This window comes from Lepidochelys kempii, chromosome 6 (assembly GCF_965140285.1).
Source record: "Lepidochelys kempii isolate rLepKem1 chromosome 6, rLepKem1.hap1, whole genome shotgun sequence".
In the NCBI taxonomy this organism is placed as follows: Eukaryota; Metazoa; Chordata; order Testudines; family Cheloniidae; genus Lepidochelys; species Lepidochelys kempii.
In genome coordinates, this window is record NC_136385.1 from 75462315 (window position 1) to 75482334 (window position 20020).

The window sequence follows — 20020 nt, forward strand, 5'->3', positions numbered from 1 at the left end:
AGAAGTAGGAGGGGCAGTGATTGCACTTGCATGTATTTTATCCTGCTGGCAGACAAATAGAAAACTTCAGTGTGCAAAAAATTGCAAATCAGTTGGAGAAATTAAATCTGATACACTACATGAAGTTGCACTTCTGCAATGAGGTTTGAACAAGAGCGGTTTGGAGGTCTTTCATCCAGTGGAATTCTGCCAAATAATATAAACCATAAAACTCACCCTATGTGGCTTCTGGGCTATTTTTATTTATGTTTACATAATGGCCACTGACTGACTGAGATAACGGAATCTGGTGTGTATCTCCGGGTCATGACAAAGACATTAGGAGATAGTCATAATTCGATATTAGTCCTTTCTCCATACCATGTGTTGTTTTGTTTTACTTTGCTTACCAAATCTGACTGAACTTTAGACATAGCCAGCACTTCAGAGTAAGCTAGTAAAACTGTCAGAAGCAGTTGAGTCTCAAGTGAAATATGCTGACTCTTCAAAATATGGTAGATAATAATAACACCTAGAGTGACTAATTTGTATTATATACTTGTGACAGTGTTTCAGTCAGGAACAAGTCCCTGCAGTAACTGGTTGGTCAAATAAAGTATACTCCTTCCTGAAGAGCAAGTAGAGTTTTGCTATTACAAAGCTAGGATTCTGAAATATGGTTCTGAATGCTGTGGTTCTCCATCCCACTAGTGTCAGGGTGGTATTTCGCTCTCACACATTTCTTTTGTTCTCTGGAGGGTGCCATATTTTTTTTTTTGGTCTGGAAAAAAACTATGGCAATTGCTGGCAGTGTGGCCTCTCATATTTCAGACAGACCTAATTTGAATTAACTTTGATATTATTATTAATTCTAAATAGTGGGATGAATTTGGCACTTTTCTCAATAAAATTTGTTAAAAATTGAGATCATCTGAGTGCTACATATTTTATGTCATTTTCATAAGCTGTGATAATTGTATGTTACACTATTATAAAAGTTTGTTTTCTCTTTCTTCTTCCCATAACCTTTATGATCATTTAAGGTCAAATTCAAATGTACAGAATTTCTAGTAACCTTGAGCTTTACGTCTCAGACTGCAAAGTTTTCAGAGTGATTGTTATGGCAGTATTGAAACGTTAATAGATCCTAGAACATAGTGTGATACCCTGGCACCTCCATATTCACCACTGTCATATAATTATATGCTTTGTACAAAGTATGCCTTGTGAGGTATCATTCTAAAAGTCGTGAACTGCTAAACATTAATATCTCAGTGAATTGTATGTTTTATCATCATACATAAAGTTATCAAAACTTGCTATGTGTGGGTTACTAAGGTATGATGTGAGGCTGGAAACACCCAAAACCAGCCTTTCAGGTACAACAATGGAGTAGACAGATGGTGTTAATTGCTGTCATCAACACCCATCAAGGGAAGAATCCACTAACACAGGAACTCTGTATAAGTAAGCCTCCTCAGAGAGAGCACGGAGACCATGGAAAATCTTTGGCCAAAGGGGGTAGACCCTCCACATCACATGCATAGACTTTCCAGCAAGCTGGAAGAAACTATAGAAGATGGGGAGTGAAATCATTATTTGTCTTCACGCCCCCACAACTCAACACCTGAAAGAACCTCTGGAAGGAAAAGGACTTTGAGTGGGGGAAGGGAACCCAGGCTGAAAAGCAGATGGAGCCTGTGCCTCAAGCATCTGTAAGGCTGCTTGTATCATCAGTCAGGATGAGATATTGCTGATTCAAATCCTATCTAGTTTGTATAAATCTTAGATTGTGATTTTATTTGATTTCCTAGGTAACCTGCTTTGATCTATTTGTTATCACTAATAATCACTTAAAATCTATCTTCCTGTAGTTAATAAACCTTTTTTAAGTTTTATCTTAATCAGCGTGTTTTTGAGTGATGTGTTAGAGAATCTTAGCTCTGTTAACAAAGGCTGGTGCATATCTTCCCCACACCGAGGGGGGAAGCGGACTAATAAATGAGCTTGCACTGTACAGAACCCTGTGCAGTGCAAGATGGTATAATTCTGGGTTTATACTCCAGTAGGGGTGCAAGGCTGGGGAGCTGGGAAATTGGCAGGTGACTCCATTGTTGGTCCATGAGTGGCTTAGGTAAAGCACTCAGGTGACTCAGTTGGGTGTGTAGTGCCATCTGCAGTCATGTTGGGTGATAACAGGGCCCCCAAGGGCTGGCTGTATGTCCCCACCAGAGCAGAGTGGGAGGCCAACCCAGCTGAATGGTATGGGGACACAAGGTTTCTAATGGCTTCCAGGCTTCACTTGAGGGGTACATCCCGCCACATCCCTTAGTTTAAGGTCATCAACAGAACTTGTGAATGCTATACAATGGGAGATATGTATCTACCAGTTCAACCCTGATAGCTAAGAAGAGCTGGTGAAATGATTGAGATAAAATGAGGATTGATCTGAATCTTTACTCACTATTTGAATTTATTAAACTTGTTCCCCCATTATTTTTCACTTGCAGGTGTCTTCAAAGAGGCTGCTTTCATGGTATGTCTGGCCCACCAAGAAGCTGGAGGTACCAGGAATCTCCTCAGAAATCTGTTCTCATGACCTCCTGAGCTGTTTTTATTTGCTTGCTTGGATATAACCTAAAAAAAAACATTTTTAGTCAGAAAGACTCAAGCAGAGAGAAGAGACTTTTACTGGTGATAAACTCAGCTTCTAAAAAAGGCACATCTCTGACAACACATAAACATAAGAACATAAGAACGGCCATACTGAGTCAGATCAAAGGTCCATCTATCCCAGTATCCTGTCTTCCAACAGTGGCCAATGCCAGGTGCCCTCGAGGGAATGAACAGAACAGGTAATCATCAAGTGATCCATCCCTTGTTGCCCATTCCCAGCTTCTGGCAAATAGAGGCTAGGGACACCATCCCTCCCCATCCTGGCTAATAGCCATTGAAAACAGGTTATTAGAGATGGGAGGACAGAATCTCTGACTCACTCCCCTCCCCCACCCCCCATGGATACATGAAATGGCTGTGGAGACACTATAGCTGCTATGATCCCCTTTCCTGGAAGGATTTGACCAGTGGATCTATCTGCCATGCTCTTGCATCTCCTACAGCCCTTCAAATTTCCTTCCATGGGAAGGTTTCTTCCATAAAAGCTAAAGAGAGGATTTAGTCTCACAATGGGTTTAGTCCTTGTGGAGCATGGTTCCACAGCACACAGGATACACAGACTCCCTACGCATTTGTCCACATCCTGCCTCTTGGATCTGCTTCATTTTGGTCCATATGCATCTACATATGTGTGGGGGCAGGATTTAGACCTTCCTAAAGGAAGGGAACTTTTCCCATAATTTTGTTAGTGACCGGTTAGCTAGCTAAATGTATTTATTTGGTTTTTATGAGGATGATTATTATTATTCCAAATGAGTTTTTAAGTGTGGTTGCTTTTTTTGTTTTGTATTTTCAGTTTGAGAATCCAATTACTGTGGAAGCCATTAAAACATAATTCTCATCTGTTGCCACAAATATATATCCTAACCTAATTTTAGGAGGAAATAGCGGTAATCTCAGATACCTCTTATGGTAACTGTTGGCAACAGTTTACTTTTTAATGGCAATCATTGTATGTTTATTTCAAGTAGCTTCCTAACTATAATGTACTCTGTAGAGTAAATTCTGAAATGAAACCCCAGCTGGAAGCTATTCTAGTTTGTAATTTAAATGTATTTTCAGTAAATGGCATATTTGGCTTATGAGCGAAGGCAGTGTCAGAATCACTTTGTGTCATGAATTTTCGTTTACTTTTCAAGATTCATTTGTGTCCTATAATGTATTTTTTTTGTTTTGTTTGGTCATTTTGTGATCTTTAAGAAGCTAACAAAAGATTTTTTCATACTTTAATAGAAGATACTAAGGGCCAAATTTATCTCTTCTTGGAAGTCCACTGCATCTGGTTTTTGGTGTTTAAAATTGTTTAAAAATTAATCAACATAATGTTTGGTTTGTTGCTTTTTGGCTAAGTGATAGATCATAAATGGCAACTTTTACTAACACTTTCCTTTCCACTGTAATAAACCATTTATTTGCTTTTCACCCTGAGAATGTCCATGGCATTGTGCTGTGTAAAATAAGGACAGATGTCTTTTGGGTACTGAGAGTTTAAGCAACTGTTGTCTAATATTGTCTCCTTTGTAAAGGAACAATTAATTCCACATGGAGTGATCCCAAGTCTGTTGATGTCAATGGAAAGGCATCCGTTGACTTCATGGGCTTTGTACTAGGCCCTAGGTATTAAGTGGTGCCCTAGGTACCCTGTTCCTATTTATCTGAAGTGGTGGTTCCCTCTTGGTGTTGCCTCCCTAACTATATAAAAATTCCCAACTATTTAGAAACAGCAACCTACACTTATGACTTCTCCCACCCCAAAAGCAGAAATCACTTTGACTCATCTTGTTTTTCTTTGAGGACAGATGCTCTGCCAGTCCTGAACAACTACTGAAATAAATCCAAAAGCTCTTCCCAAATGACCCCAACCACTGCTGCTGACACACACATACATGTATGTAAAATATAAAGATTGGTGACTATGATATTTGCTGCCAAAACCAACATTATTGAAACAGTCCAGATTGCTAAATATCAGCCAATATCAGATAAACTTTAAATGAATAGTGGGAGAGACATTAGCAGGAATGTTAGCAATGTCAATAATATCAAGATAATGGACAGCTTGATAAACTCAAACTTATTATCTGTAAACAGCATGAGCTTATTTACTGCTTTATGAATACCTTGTTGGAATAGTAAAAACCGCTTGTATCTCTTATCTTTCATGACTGACAGCTAATTTCAGTGTTCTGGTTAAATTATAATGCTAAATATTGGAATAAAACTGTTTTACATTTTTGTCATAGGATCAAATTTAAATATTCTACATAAAGGGTAGGTTAAATACCAGTTAGTTTGAATATAAAATACCTGCAGAGAACATTTTGCTGAGTGGTATTCATCCAGCTCATATTATGGAGAAAAAAACACAACTGTTCAACAGACTACACGCACTGGGAGATTTTTATCCACCATAATAATAAGACATTGATCCAATTATAAGAGCTTTTAACATTTAGAGTGAAATCCTGACCCCTCTGAAGTCAGTGGGAAAACTCTTATTGACTTCACTGGGGCCAGGATTTCACCCTGAGAATTACATCAGTTGCCACTAAAGTGCAGCTACCTGCCTCTGAGATAGAAAGCCACAACACACAACAGAATTCAGAAAAGGACATGAAGAATATTGTATCAGATCTAACTGAAAACTGCAGGGAGAACTTAGAGAGGCAGAATGTAATTACCTGAATTAGCTTTTGGCTAGGATATCAGTGTTAACAAACCTACTCTTACAAAATGTAACCATGGACCCAGGGCTGGCTCCAGGCACCAGCTTTCCAAGCAGGTGCTTTGGGCGGCATTGAGAATGGGGTGGCAGTCCGTGTCCCGCGGTGGCAATTTGGCGGCACCTCTGCCGCTCTTCCGTTGGGCATGGCGGCAATTCGGCAGCGGCGGCAATTCGGCGACGACTGCTTGGGGCGGCAAAATTGGTAGAGTTGCCCCTGCATGGGCTCTTCAGGGTTGCAAGCAATCATGGGCTTAATTTAAATTTCAAACCAAAAGATAGCACCTCCAGTAACACTGTGCCCTGTAGCATCCTGCTGGGACATTAGTTCAGAACTGATTCAGAGGCAGAAGTGACACCTACTGAATTACCAAAACCACCACCTGCAGCACCTAAATGTTCTGAGGAGGTCTCTCATCCAGTTATTTATCCAGCATAGCTTCTGTGATTATTAGAGTCCATCTCTCAACTTCTTCTCATGAAAGGTCACCAGGACCAGAGGGAAAGGTTCATGATGGATAAATTTGCCATCCTGTGAGGTGCCAAGTGCCTGCTGTGAGGGGCTGAGCACCTCAGCTTCCAGTAAACTTCACTGGACACAGGGGGCATGGGAAGCACACCGTACCTCACAAGCCTGAGCCCTAAATCTTCTTCAACCTTTCCCTCTGCCCTAACAACATTCCATGAGATGATGAAAACAAGTGGTGACATGAACTCTAATCACATAAACATACATGGAATTTCCTCTTTGACAACCACAAGGTTTTACCACCCAAACATATTTATGGAATACAGGGAATCTTTACCTTCTTTCTTTAGGCTTTAAAAATAAAGAACCTTATATAAAAATACACAATGGCCACGTTGTGTTTCACACTATTCTAAGGCATCTTACACAATAGCATCTGCAGCCTGAACATTTTAGGGATGAGGAAATGAACCTTCTATTTCTTTTACTGCACTGCTTCAAGTGCTGTCAAACACAGAGCACAGAAGGGCATTATATGGATAAAGCATAGTTTGTGTGTCCAGTTATGAGATCTTTGGCAATAAATATAATTGACGCCCGATAATTTCATAAAATTGTTAAAGATAAGCAATTTACAAAGCATTTTTGACTTTTTCCCTTAGTCGTGCATGATCTGTTTTAAAAATCAACATAAAAGAATGGTATCTAAATTCATTTTTATAGAAATTAGAAATTATTACCATGGTGGATTCATGGAATTTTGCAAGATCTGGTTTTTAGCTAGGAAATCAATGGTGGAAAATGACAAATAGCATTATTTTAAAACATTTTTATATATCTGTACAATGTGTTTTGTTTTTAGATTATCAGATTAAGATTATTTGGGCTTTATGTGTGGGAGACAAAGTTCACCCTAATGAGCTTTAAATATTACTTGCCATTGCAAGGGTGTCAAAAATAATGCCTAGCTGGCTAATAGTTCTTCAGGAATCATCATCAAAACACTGTGATTATAAAAAGACAGAAAAAAAGGTCTGATCATTTGTTTTACAACTCCATGGGGTTTAGAATTTTTTTAAATTATTCAGTACAAGTTCAATATTTTATTTTAATTTAATGAAGGATCCAAAAAGTTTGGGTGGGGGAAAGAAAAGCTTTATAACCCTATTAGATTAATTAGGTAATTGTTAATGCAGTCCATTATGATTTACAAAATTATTCTAAAGTAGAGTATTCAGGGGTGATCTTTTCTGATTACATCATCATCATCAGAATGGATAATGTGATGTATGCAAATTCTTTTCCACGTATAACTACAGTATCATAAATGGCTGCACATACAGTACATAGAGATGTTACAAACAGAGGGTCTGTTCTCATATACACCTACTTCTGGGTGTCATACTTCTTGATTTCAATGGAATGACTCAGTGTAATGAGCATTGCTCTTGCTAGCAAACATGTGTAGGATCAAGCTAATGTACGGGGCCAGAGATGACCCACACATCTCCTCTCCCAAAATTCGCAGATCTCCAGATACAGGATCTGAACTATGTGGCCCAGGCTCCTGTATTTTCAAGACCAAGCACAAAATGGCTTTGAATACATAAAGTATATATAACTTCCAAAGACAGGCTACTGACTAAAAAGATCAATGCAACTCAGTGGTAGCAACTCCTATGATTCCTGCATGTGTTCTTTTATATATCATTTATTGTTGTAAACTCAACAGCTGCAACAAAAGTATTTTTCCTAGGATTGGGAAAGCCGTTTTATATTAGATAGAGGTAAGACTGAACTAAACCTTACCCTGACTTTCACATCAGGGCAAACGATAAACATTTAGATGTAAAGCCATTTGAGTCATGCATACAACTGCAGAGAAGGGTAAAACCAGCTATTATTGGTGGGCTCTGAACCATATCCTCTCATTCCAGGCTACTACAATGCCAAGTGTCCCAGCTGTCCTATTCTAGGAAAATATAACATGCATCAGCCCACTACAGGGGCTGGTTTATCTATACCTCTTTTTTTCCTTTCCTTATCCCAGCCTCCCCTCCTCCCAAGAGAGGAATTCCAACCAAACACGTCCCTGGGCCTCCCTGGACTATCCTACCCTCTTTCATTTAAATTCTTCCCTCAACCTGATCATACCCTCCTCAAGGGGAACAGGTAAACTTAACAAAACTCTCTTTAACCCTTTCAGGGCCTGGGTGGAGTTTAGAAACCCCATCACAGGCGGATACTACAGTCAGAACATGTACACATGTATTATTTCTTTGTAATTATAATTTGTTTCATATGACCACACAAAGGCCCCATAATTTGTATCACAGGACCACACAAAGGCCCCAGTCAGGGCCTTGTTTTGCTACATGCTGGAAAAACACACAAAACGACCTTGTCCCAAAGAGTTTACCACTAACTTTGAAACTAAGCTGCAACAAGTCAGTGTAACAGCATAGGAGAGATGGGGAGGAAGGATGAGCATGATATGATCCTTTGTGGCTCAGTAAAAAATAATCTAAGGTGCTGTTGCATAGCAGGTAGTAAAGAGAAATTATAAAAATCCTTTATGTTACTTGGATGAAACACGTGTTTCAATGTAAAATGTTCAGCTTGGAAACCACCACCGCTCAGTTAATCATTTCTGGTTAGTATGAGATGACGCCTAAGGCTTTACACTCTTCCTGGATCGGGGCCAGGACTGCTGGTCTCATGTATTTGGACTAACACATTACATTGTGCTTCCCATCTCCAGAATTACCGTAATAAATAACTGAGGACTCTCTATTCATAAGGCTGGTGTAAGAAGGCGAAAATATACAGATTACATAGAAGTATCACTTTCTTGGGTTTATTGTAAGTTTGAGTGAAAACATACTTTGGCTCCCTGTGTCAGTAATTTCAGCCCAAATGACCATTTCGAACTCTGTTGAGAATATATTTTTAAAAGCAAATAGCTTAAGAGCAAATGTTAAGAAGCAGTTTCAATCAATATTACAAGGGGTTTAGATACTCCTTTTCATATATGCATAATTCAAGAGAAGTTCAATATGTGCACCAGTGAGAGAATAGACATGTATGCATGGAATGGCCATGGACCTTTAGCAAGAAGCCAAGTGTAAGGCAGGTTGAGAGCAATAAGGATGCATTTAAGTATAATTTTGAGGAAACAAAATAAAAGGCAAACTCCTAAATGAATGGAGTCACTGTTTCTTGCTTCTGCTGGGTTTCTGCATAGATAAACAAAAATTGCACACCGGTTGCTTTAAACAATAGCCCCATTCCATCCTTCACACATTGCTTCAGTGCGTGTTTTTGTTGTTGTTTTGTCTTTTGATTTCCCAAATAAATGGGGATATCTCTAGGATGCATTCTTATAGGTTCCATTGACAACAAATGGAGACAAACAAGAGCATTGAAGGGAAGAATTTGGTCTATGGTGTAATATCAAATGAAGTCAATGTATAGGTAAACCATTATTATGATAAGGGAAGGGGTATTCATGATGAACCCAAATGCTAGGTGCAATACAGTAAACTGGCATGTTCAGGCATTATTCAGGTTATTCTACCCACCTTGCCTGTGCTGTATTTTGTCATTACTTGATGTTTCTACACTTAAAGTCTCCAACTCCCTGAGCTGAGTGTTGGGCTATAAAAGAGGTTTTGTGTTTTCTGTCTGTAAAAATGAACGCATGTACTGAAATCATATGGCTAATTTATTCAGTATGTTTTTAGAAGTGCTCTGGTTTTTCCTCCCTCAATGATGGTTAGAGAGGTGTTCTGTCCTACCAGCCTAATCTCTCCACTCCAACCAGTTGTGCAAACATGGCTCTTAGAAATTAAAACCACTGGAATGGAATTGGAGAAGGTTAGAAACACACATCAGTTTTCAGTATCTCATCATTCGTCCTTTAATAGTATACATTTTGTAGATGTATTTGTGTACACAGTACAGCATCATTTACACAGCCCCCACCCACTCATCCACTTCACCAAAATTCCCTTTTAACCAGTGCCTCCAGAATAAATCACATACGTAGTTGCTCACCATTTGTCCACATGTTTTTGCTATGTCTGCAATATTTTCAATTAATGTGGTCAAACTCTATGTATATGTATATGGTTTGTGTGTATTAATGTATATATAGCTTGGCCCAGACCAGCCTTTTGCCTGTTTTTTCACCCCAACTTTTTTTTTGGGGGGGGGGTGGGAATAATTTAGTCTCTGGCATTTAATTCACTTGAAAATATCTTATTATGCTATAGCAGTTTATAATCTATTCCTTAAAGAAAAGTTCTAAATGTAAAGATCAATACTTAGAATCATTTAATTTTTCAGTGTAATATATTTTTGCTTTCCAGCTACAACAAGTAAAATAAAAGGAAGGAAGATACCTCTCATCATTTGTTCATATACGTAGATCACATTTTTCTGCAGATATGACAATTCAGTGAAACCAGTCAACCCAAAGAGCAGTGGGAAGGAGACAGAGCTCTAAACCTGCCCTTTTCCAAGGGAGGGCAAGCTACACATCCTTCAGAGGCATAAGCACTGGCAGTAATTCCCATATGTGCAGGGCATGCCTGAGAACCCATGGATGTCCATGAAGCACTATGCCTTTCACAACTCACATTTGGGCAGTGCAGGTCCCCAACTTCCTCAGTGGATACCAGTGCATTAAAGGTGGAGGAGCCCTACCTTTGTGCTATATAGGCGCTTTAAGCAAAAGATCTCATAGCTCTTTACAGATATTGTTTATTTTTCAAAATATTCCTGCAAGTTACAGGAATATCTTTAAAATATCTTTGTTGATGGGCAAACAAACCCAGGGAGATTGTGCATTTTGGCCAAAGGCATACACCGAGCAGAAAACAGGCTGGAAAATAAAATAAAGAAGAGAGATGAGGGACAATATGAAAGTGAGAGAAAAGTGAGGGAGCAGGTTCTAAGCAATCTTCAACTGTAAAACTGTGCATTACATTCAGAGTGACAAATAAATAATTTTAATGACCATTCTAAGTATTAATATTTAAAATATTAGTTCATGAAATCTAACATACATAGGGCCAAATTCATTGCTCTGGGCAGTGGGGCTGCAAGCTCCTGTCAGGCAGCGTGGCTGTGAGAGCCGCCAGCCTGCCGCAGTGCTCTAGACTGCGTGGTGGCGTCGCTGGCTCCGGCTGGGCAGCATGGCTGCCATGGTAAGGGAGCGGGGGGGTTGGATAAGGGACAGGGGGCCCAGAGGGCAGTCGGGACAGAGAGAAGGGGCGGTTGGATGGGGCGGAGGTTCTGGTGGGGTGGTCGGGGATGGGGAATGGGTGGGGGGGTTGGATAGGTGTGGGAGTCCCATGGAGGCTGTCAGGGGGCGGGGGGGTGGATAGGGGTCAGGGCAGTCAGGGGACAGGGAGCAGGGGGGGTTGGATAGGGGGTGGAGTCCCGGGAGGGGCGGTTAGGGGCGGTCAGGGGACAAGGAGCGGGGGACAGGGTTGGATGGGTCGGGGGTTCTGAGGGGGGCACTCAGGGGGTGGGAACTGGGAGGGGCGGATAGGGGGCGGGAGCCAGGCTCTTTGGGGATACACAACCTACCCTACATGGCCCTCCATACAGTTTCGGAACCCCAATGTGGCCCTCAGGCCAAAAAGTTTGCCAACCCCTGCCCTACAGTATCAGGGAAGCTGTCAGCTGGTATCTATTTATTTATTTATTTACTTAACATACAAGTTTCAAGTTTTGGCGTTTGGACCAAAATGTAACTTTAGTTATACCTGTGCAATCTCATTGAAATCAGTTCCACTGGCTGAAATCAGTGGGATTGCAAGAATGAAGCTGAGGTCAAAACAATGCCCTTACATCATAACTCATAACATAAACATGGCAACAGCCTGAGCTGCAGCCTGGACTTTGGCACAATGACGTACTAACTACTTAAACTAAAAACTGGCATTTATTAGACTTGTATTTTCCAAAAATACCTTCTTTAAGGAGTTTTCTTCTATTGGCTGCTTACAACCAATACCTGAAACATTAGGCTGGATTCATCCCTGGTGAAACTCAATTACCTTCAATAATGTTACACACCAGGCATGTATTTGGCCTCTTCTCGACTTTATAGCTGTTAATTCATGGATCTGATTTATGGGAAATATTAGCTTATTAATTCTGAGTCATTTGAGTTGCTAACAAGTGTGTTTTATCCTACAGAATGTTCCATATGCTGTAATTTGAGGACATAGAAAGTGGATCATAAGGCAAACTGCTTCTCCTCCAGCTGGTAATAAACCAAGCTTGTTTGTAGAATATTTGGGAGCTGGCTTTTGATTGAAATGTAATGCCCTACTCTCCTCCTTTCCCAGAATTGCTTTGAAGAGGTTTATTTAAGTTATACAGTATTTCTTTGAATTCTATATCAAAGGAGGACTTCTGTATCAAGGTTAAACATAACTTTAAGCAAACATGGTAAGGATTAGGGGCCTGATTCCACAACACTGAAATCAGTTAAGAGTTTTGCCATTAACTTTAATGGCAGTAGGACCATATCCGTGACAAACTAATTTCATTTTAAGATTTAAGATAATGGATTTTAAAAACTAAAAAGGAGCATGGCACTGTCTGTCATTTTATTATTATTCTTTAATGTGAATTTAGTTCTCCCAAAATATGTCTAATTAACAACCCTGGAGACTGAAGTTGCCTGTGTATCCATAGAAAAAGCAGAGAGGCAGCTCAAATTTCCCTTGGGTCCTGCCAATGTGACTCAAGCCCAAGGCACAATAAGAGATTAGTTCAGTTTCCAGGTCAGTCCTTGGACTCTCTAGTGAGTCTGCCAACAAGGATGCCAATTAATTCTAATTCTGATAGTCCTTTTGTGATGTGGTCACCTGCCCTCTGGAACAGCACTGAGACCAACCGGTGATAACAGAGTTTGGTCATTACTCTGATGGACTAAATTTCTGGTGACCTAGATATGAAAGGCTCCATAACTCTCTTTCTCCCCCCCACCGTCTCCTGAGAATTAGTTCTTTGTAATACAAAAACTTCACAGGAGTTTAGAGATTCATCTTCATTAAATGATAAAGATCAAAGGGTAAGTCCTGCTCCTACTGAAATTAATGGGATCTTGTTGTTGACCTAAATTGTAGCTGGAATGGGCCACAAGTGTAATTTTTCCTTGACTAAAATTTGATTTGAACAAGGAAGGAGCCCTTAAAGCACTTACGAAAAATCTGATATAATTTAATACAAAATAAGAGCATTTATATCAGCTTTTATAACAAAACACACTTAGTTCTCTTAGCAGCCTGAAATTCCATGAACCTTCCTGTATTGCAGTATGGGCCCTAAAATAGAAAAGTTTCATAATGAAACTTCTGCAACTAGCATGAAACATACTGCAATAATTGGTTTTCATTAGAAGCTGAAATTTGAAGCAAACCAAATCTACTGGTTAAATTTGCTGAAAGTAGCCAGTTACATGAAGCTCTATTGTTCTACAGATTTACCAGTTCATCCAAAGAAAAGGAATTGTTATTATAGACCAAGATCGTGGAACTTTATATAGATTTGACACACATTGTGTGATTTTCTGTCAGCCAGTAGTATTAGGAAAAGATGTCCCGTAAATACTGAGGCTCTGAGCCAAAAATTCTCTTTTAAGTCCTATGCACATGCACACATTATCAAATGCTTGTTTTCATCCTGTTGTGACAAGAAGATTCTGTGGCTTAAATTAAACAGAAATAATGGAAGTGTTTATAAAGGGTAGAAAAGTAAGAAATGAAGGAGACAAAGAGTTCATTTGCATTTCTCTGTCTCCTGATCTGCAGGTATTCCAGATTTCATTTTTATTTTCCCATTTAATGCGGAGTGCCAACTTGTCTACTAAATATGCCTGCTACTAATCTAGATGCTCTGAATAAAGCAGGAGATATTGTTGCTTCATGGCTTTTTATTTCTCTGATTGAGTGGGTGTGCACATGGAGTCTAAATCCTTTATTTACCTATGGTATAGGTACAGCATAGGTGAGAGTGGTGGATGCTTCCACACGTTACCCTGCAACAGGGCTCAGTTCTGATCTGCAAGGAGTACCTCAGGTGCTGAGATGTTAATTCAATCTCTATAGCTCATTCCATTGAGACTGCCAACAGAGTTACCCATTAACTCCTGTTCTGGTATTGCCTTTTGAGATGCAGACACCTGTCCATTTGGAACTGATCTGAGACCATTAAACCTACTACCTTTAATATTATTAACATGTAAGTATTAAAGGAAAAGTTAAGCAGACTGAATTTAAATCCCCATTCTCCCCCTACAAGGGAATAGCCTGTATATCCACTAGATATATCCTAATTATTGGAAATTCTGAGTTCAGAGGTTCAACTCCCAGATTTTCCTCTGAATGAATCAGTTGTGGGAAGTGGCTTTGCTACCCACTTGTACCATGGAAAGTAAGGAATTCCACCTGAAAAATTGCAGAACCCAAGATGTGTGGGTCTGCTGAAATCGAGGGGGTTCTGTTTGGGGAAGGATTGTTCACGGGGGGTGCTTGTTACCGTATGCTGGAGTCCCATTGATTTCAGTGAGACTGCTCCCAGGCCTTAGGAGAAGGCTCCAGGTTTTATATTTTTTAAAAGGTGACTTCTGGGATTTATATAATTTATAACTAATTACCCGTGTTTTCATAAGTCAATATAAAACCTGGAAAAATTCACACACGGTGTACTATACATTTTTTAAAAAAACTTTAAAATCTGAATTTGAACGAACCAAAGTAAGTGCATGAAATCCATCTCCCACAGACCTTTCCTTGGTAAGAAATCATATTTGTAAAGTCTTAAATATATTAGTTTTATTAGCTGTATCAGGAGTTTCACTGAAGCAGTACAGACCAGTACATATTAACTTTTATAAAAGAAAATAGTGTGCACAGGTTGCATTCAAAGAAAACAGCCAATTAATTAGGCAGTTTAAACTAGGGCTGTAGAGCCCAGCAACTCACCTGTCTGAAGCAAAAATCTAAAGTACAGAGGCGAACACATAAAACACGTCAACACTAATATGTAATATACAAAGACCAAACACTGTACAGAGATGTGCTGGAGTTTAACTGAATCATTTGTTGTCTGTGAATATCTAAATCTCTATAGTGGGCCTGCAACTCCAAAAAATAAATTTAACTTAATCTTAAACTGGTAAGTTAAAAGTCTGGTCGGCAACGCAGCGGTGCTAAGGCAGGCTCCCTGCCTGCCATTGCTCTGTGTGGCTCCCAGAAGCAGCAGCATGGCCCCCTCCAGCTCCTACATGTAGGGGCAGCCAAGGGACTCCACACACAGCTCCCCACCCCAAGTGCCATCTCTGCAGCTCCTATTGGCCGGGAACCGTGGCCAATGGGAACTGCAGGGGCGGCATCTGCAGACAGGGCAGTGCACAGAGCCGCCTGGCTGTGCCTCTGCATAGGAACCAGAAGGGGGATGTGCCGCTGCTTCCGGGAGCTGCTTGAGGTAAGCGCTGCCCAGAGCCTGCATCCCTGACCCCCTCCCGTGCCCTGACCCCCTGCCCCAGCCCTAATCCCTCTCCCATCTTCCAAACCCCTTGATCCCAGCCCGGAGCACCCTCCTTCACTCCAAAATCCTCATCCCCAGCCTTACTTCTGAGTCTGCACCCCCAGCTGGAGCCCTCACACACCCCAGCACTCCAACCCCCTGCCTCTGCCCCAAGCCCCCTCCAGCACTCCAAACTATTCAGCCCCAGCCAAGAGCCTCCTCCCACACTCTGAACCCCTCACAGGTCTTGGAGAAGGGGCAGGGCAGGGGTGGGGCCTCAGAGGAGGGGCATGGGCGAGGCAAGGGTGTTCACTTTTGTGCAAGTAGAAAGTTGGCAACCCTATCCCAGTGGGACTGAAGCTATGCTGCCTTGTATGTCACCATGTAGGTTACTTTCTGTTTAACAATATTCTTCATTTAATATTTTCACTGCTAAATGTATTTAATTGCAGATGGATGGTTCAGAATCATTTTATAAAAATTATATCTCTAGCCCTCATGGATATAAAGAAAACAATGAAAATAGTGTTGCAATGCAGGGACCAGCTCCACCCCCACGCCACACCATGCAATCCCACAGTCCAGGGTCACCCCAAAATAACCCCTTACCTACCTAACCCCCATATTTCTGCTCCTCCTCTCCCTCCTCATGTCTCCACTAATTTCCTCTGCCCCCACATACCAGCTCAACTCCAGCCAATAATATCCCTGCTTTCCACATACGAATCATTGCCTCATGGGACTACTCAGATTCATAAGGTTGTCTGCATGTGTGTTTGCAAGACTGGAGTCTAAACAACCAAATTACTTCCTAAAAGGATCCAGAAAACACTAGACTCAGTGAGGGGGAAAAATCCTGAAGGGCCCATTTAAAAACCAATTAACAGATTTATTTGAATATTCTCAGAAAATTCATTAACTACTCACAAAGCAATGCAATAAATAAGAGAAATCTAATCAAGAAATGTATACTATGTTTACACTGTCCTGCACTTCAAATTATGGGGGTGTGAATAACAGTGGCACCATCTTGCTGCACTGTAATTCCCCTGTGTGAATGCTTCAGGCACGAAGTAAAAGGTTCCTAGTTAACATTAACATAATCCTGTTTGAAAAGGACTATGGGGCAGTCTGAACTGCAGGGAGAAGCCCTCAGTCCCTGCTTAAAGAGAATCTTAATGCAACTTAACTACAGAACTCCTATGATGCCTCTATAATGAAGGGAGGATTATTCTAAGTTAAGATATTTTTACCAATGGCAATTGTACTGTAGTCCACTTACAAAATGACATTAAAATGAACATATGAGGGACACCAGGGCCTCACATATACCAGCAGTATGACATCAGTATGACGGCACAGCATAGGATAGTACCTGAAAGGTAAGGTGGAACTATGCAAGTCCTGTGGAATGATCAGAAAGGCAACTCAAAGTGCTTTTCATACCTAGCATTAGATGATAGGTCTTCAGACAGAACAGCACTGGACCCATCGGAAGAATAGCAACATACCTGTGTGGTATGTCTGCCACTTACTATTTTTCTAGATTTGTTGAAATTCTATTTCTTACTGGATTCACAGTAAGCAAATCATAGAAAAGTTCAAGTATCAATTTGACATTCCAGAAAAAAAACAGTCAGTGACAATGAGTCATTATTGGCCACCTCTGAATTCCAAGCTTTCCAGTTATAGAATGTTTTCAAGTATATCACTTCCAGCCCCCACACCCCTACACACATGGGAATGGATTGGTAGAGAGAGCATTACAGATTGCAAAGAGAATTCTACAACAACAAGACCCAGTATTAGTTCTCTTGATCTAGACAGCAGCCTTCATGTCAGCCATTGGTGTAAGCCCAGATGAGCTGCTTATGGATCAACAGGTCAGAATAATGCTGCCAAATGTAGAGATTAACACGTCATTATAAGTGGTTCTGGATAAAGGATGTGAGACTGAGAGATGCCAGTCTAAGAAGTCTCAGATAGTTGTCTTTAACCATTGCAATGCAATGCTTATTCAAACTGAGACCAGATGACTCAGTCTTGATAAAATGGCATGCAAAATAAAATTGTAGAATTCCAGCAGTTCCCACTGGATTTAGATGCATTATGAGCTCTTACATGGATCAGACTGATCAAGATACTCAGTACAGAAGAAATAAGCAGCATCTTCAGGTTGTTCCAAACCCACTTGAATTGTCAGGTGACACTAGTATCAATCAAGCTCACACCACAGTCTTAGTGAAAGGAGACAGTCTACTGGATAAGTGTCTTAAATCTATTGAACAGGCCACTACACTTTAATCTATAGACAAATATACAAAACACTCCTACGGACCAGATGATGAGCAGATCTGGTAAATGGTGAAGCAGATGACTCAGCTGGCTCTATAATTTGTTGTTAAATATTAATTCTTGCCTAAGATTGTTTTTACAGAATAGAGATGGTTGACATAGAAACACAGAATTGTAGGACTGGAAGGGACCTCGAGAGGTCATCTAATCCAGTCCCCTCCACTCATGGCAGGACTAAGTATTATCTAGACCAGTGGTTCTCAAAGCCGGTCTGCCGCTTGTGCAGGGAAAGCCCCTTCCAGGCCAGATCGGTTTGTTTACCTGCTGCATCTGCAGGTTCAGCCGATCACAGCTCCCACTGGCCGCGGTTCACCGCTCCAGGCCAATGGGGGCTGCGGGAAGGGCGGCCAGCAAGTCCCTTGGCTAGCGCCGCTTCCTGCAGCCTCCATTGGCCTGGAGCGGCAAATCACAGCCAGTGGGAGCCGCGATCGGCAAAACCTGCGGACGCGGCAGGTAAACAAACCGGTCCGACCTGGCAGGGGCTTTCCCTGCACAAGCTGAGGACCGGCTTTGAGAATCACTGATGTTGACCATCGCTGACAGGTGTTTGTCTAATCTGCTCTTAAAGATCTCCAATGATGGAGATTCCACAACCTCCATGGCAATTTATTCCAGTGCTTAACCACTCTGACAGTCAGGAAATTTTTCCTAATGTCCAACCTAAATCGCCCCTGCAGCAGTTTAAGCCCATTGCTTCTTGTCCTATCCTCAGAGATTAAGGAGAACAATTTTTCTCCCTCCTCCTTGTAACAATCTTTTATGTACTTGAAACTGATATCATGTCCCCTCTCAGTCTCCTCTTTTGCAGACTAAACAAACCCAATTTTTCAATCTTCCCTCATAGGTCATGTTTTCTAGATCTTTAATAATTTTTGTTGCTTTTCTCTAGACTTTCTCCAATTTGTCCACATCTTTCCTGAAATGTGGTGCCCAGAACTGGACACAATACCCCAGTTGAGGCCTAATCAGCACAGAGTAGAGCGGAAGAATTACTTCTCATGTCTGCTTACAACACTCCTACTAATACATCCCAGAATGATGTTCGCTTTTTTTGCAACCGTGTTACACTGTTGACTCATATTTAGTTTGTGGTCCACTATGACCCTGCAGATCCCTTTCTGTAGTACTCCTTCCTAGGCAGTCATTTCCCATTTTGTTTCTCATCTTTCTCTGGTCTCTGACTTGTACACAGGCCACACACAATCTGGTCCTTATTTTTAGTGGTCAGTAAAGGTGTATTGTTGCATGGCCTTGCCATGTTCCAGAATCCTCCATTATAAATGTACCCTCTTAAAAATACATCTCTAATACTCAGAAAGCCCTAACACTGTTTCCAGAAAAGGACTGCAGCAATCTTAAAAGCTACATGTTTAAGAGAGATGATCCAATACATAATTAACCTGGGATGCTGGGTTTATTCACCTGATGATTGGACAAGTATAACCATATGTTTGTGCACCTTGTACTGCCCCATATGCCCTCCTTGTCAGGAAATTAAAACTGAAAGGATACCAGAAGAACATCGCTGAGGAGTGATGTAAAGCCCTTGTTTCTTGAGTACTCATTTATACCTGTGCAAGATGGTGAAAAACATCACTATATCACAATGGTAACACTCACTTGGCACAAGAGGAAATGATTACACGAAATACAAGGCAATGGAGATTTGGGCTTAAAGAGTATGCATGCACTCATGGCGTACACAAACACACACACACACAGCTATCTTATGAGTGCCACATACCCGTCATCCTGTTCTTTTTATTTCTTTTGTTAGTGTGTTAAGGCTAATAAAGGGAGAGGTTAACAACACTGTAGTACTGCAAGAGCTTTGCCAGCTTTGTTTTAAATAGTTCATACTTAGGTCATATTCCAAATCAAAACAGGGAGGATAAGTTTGGGGCATCTTGATCTTGGAACTATCTATTAAGTCAATATTGTTGCCAGTAATTCTCCTGGCACCACTGAAACCATACATTTCATATACATTCAATTAAATTAAAGAGTCTTTATTCCAAACAAGAAATAGCTCATTTTGTGAATAACTGACTAAGGCAAGTAAGGTAAATAGCTGACTAAAGCAGACACTGTTAAAATAATAATTCTCCCAGTCAATGGGATTGTGTGTATAGCCTACTTAACACAATATACTTCCAAGAAAAGACAAACAACTCTACATGTAAGAAATCCCTTAAGTAGGCTAGTGATCTAGAAAGCAAGCCCAGTGCTTTGCACTAAGCAGCAATGTGTGAATTTTCTATTCAACACGG

The 20020-nt window shown here is 40.7% G+C and overlaps 1 long non-coding RNA gene across 1 annotated transcript in view; it reads right to left on the minus strand.

Annotated features, from left to right (window-relative positions):
- Positions 1–2477: 2477 nt before the first annotated feature.
- The window catches only part of LOC140913871 (uncharacterized), a 29353-nt gene continuing 11810 nt past the window's right edge, over positions 2478–20020 (minus strand). Inside the window, exon 3 of the long non-coding RNA XR_012159679.1 lies at positions 2478–2616. This is a non-coding gene — a long non-coding RNA (uncharacterized LOC140913871). The remainder of the gene's footprint in view (positions 2617–20020) is intronic.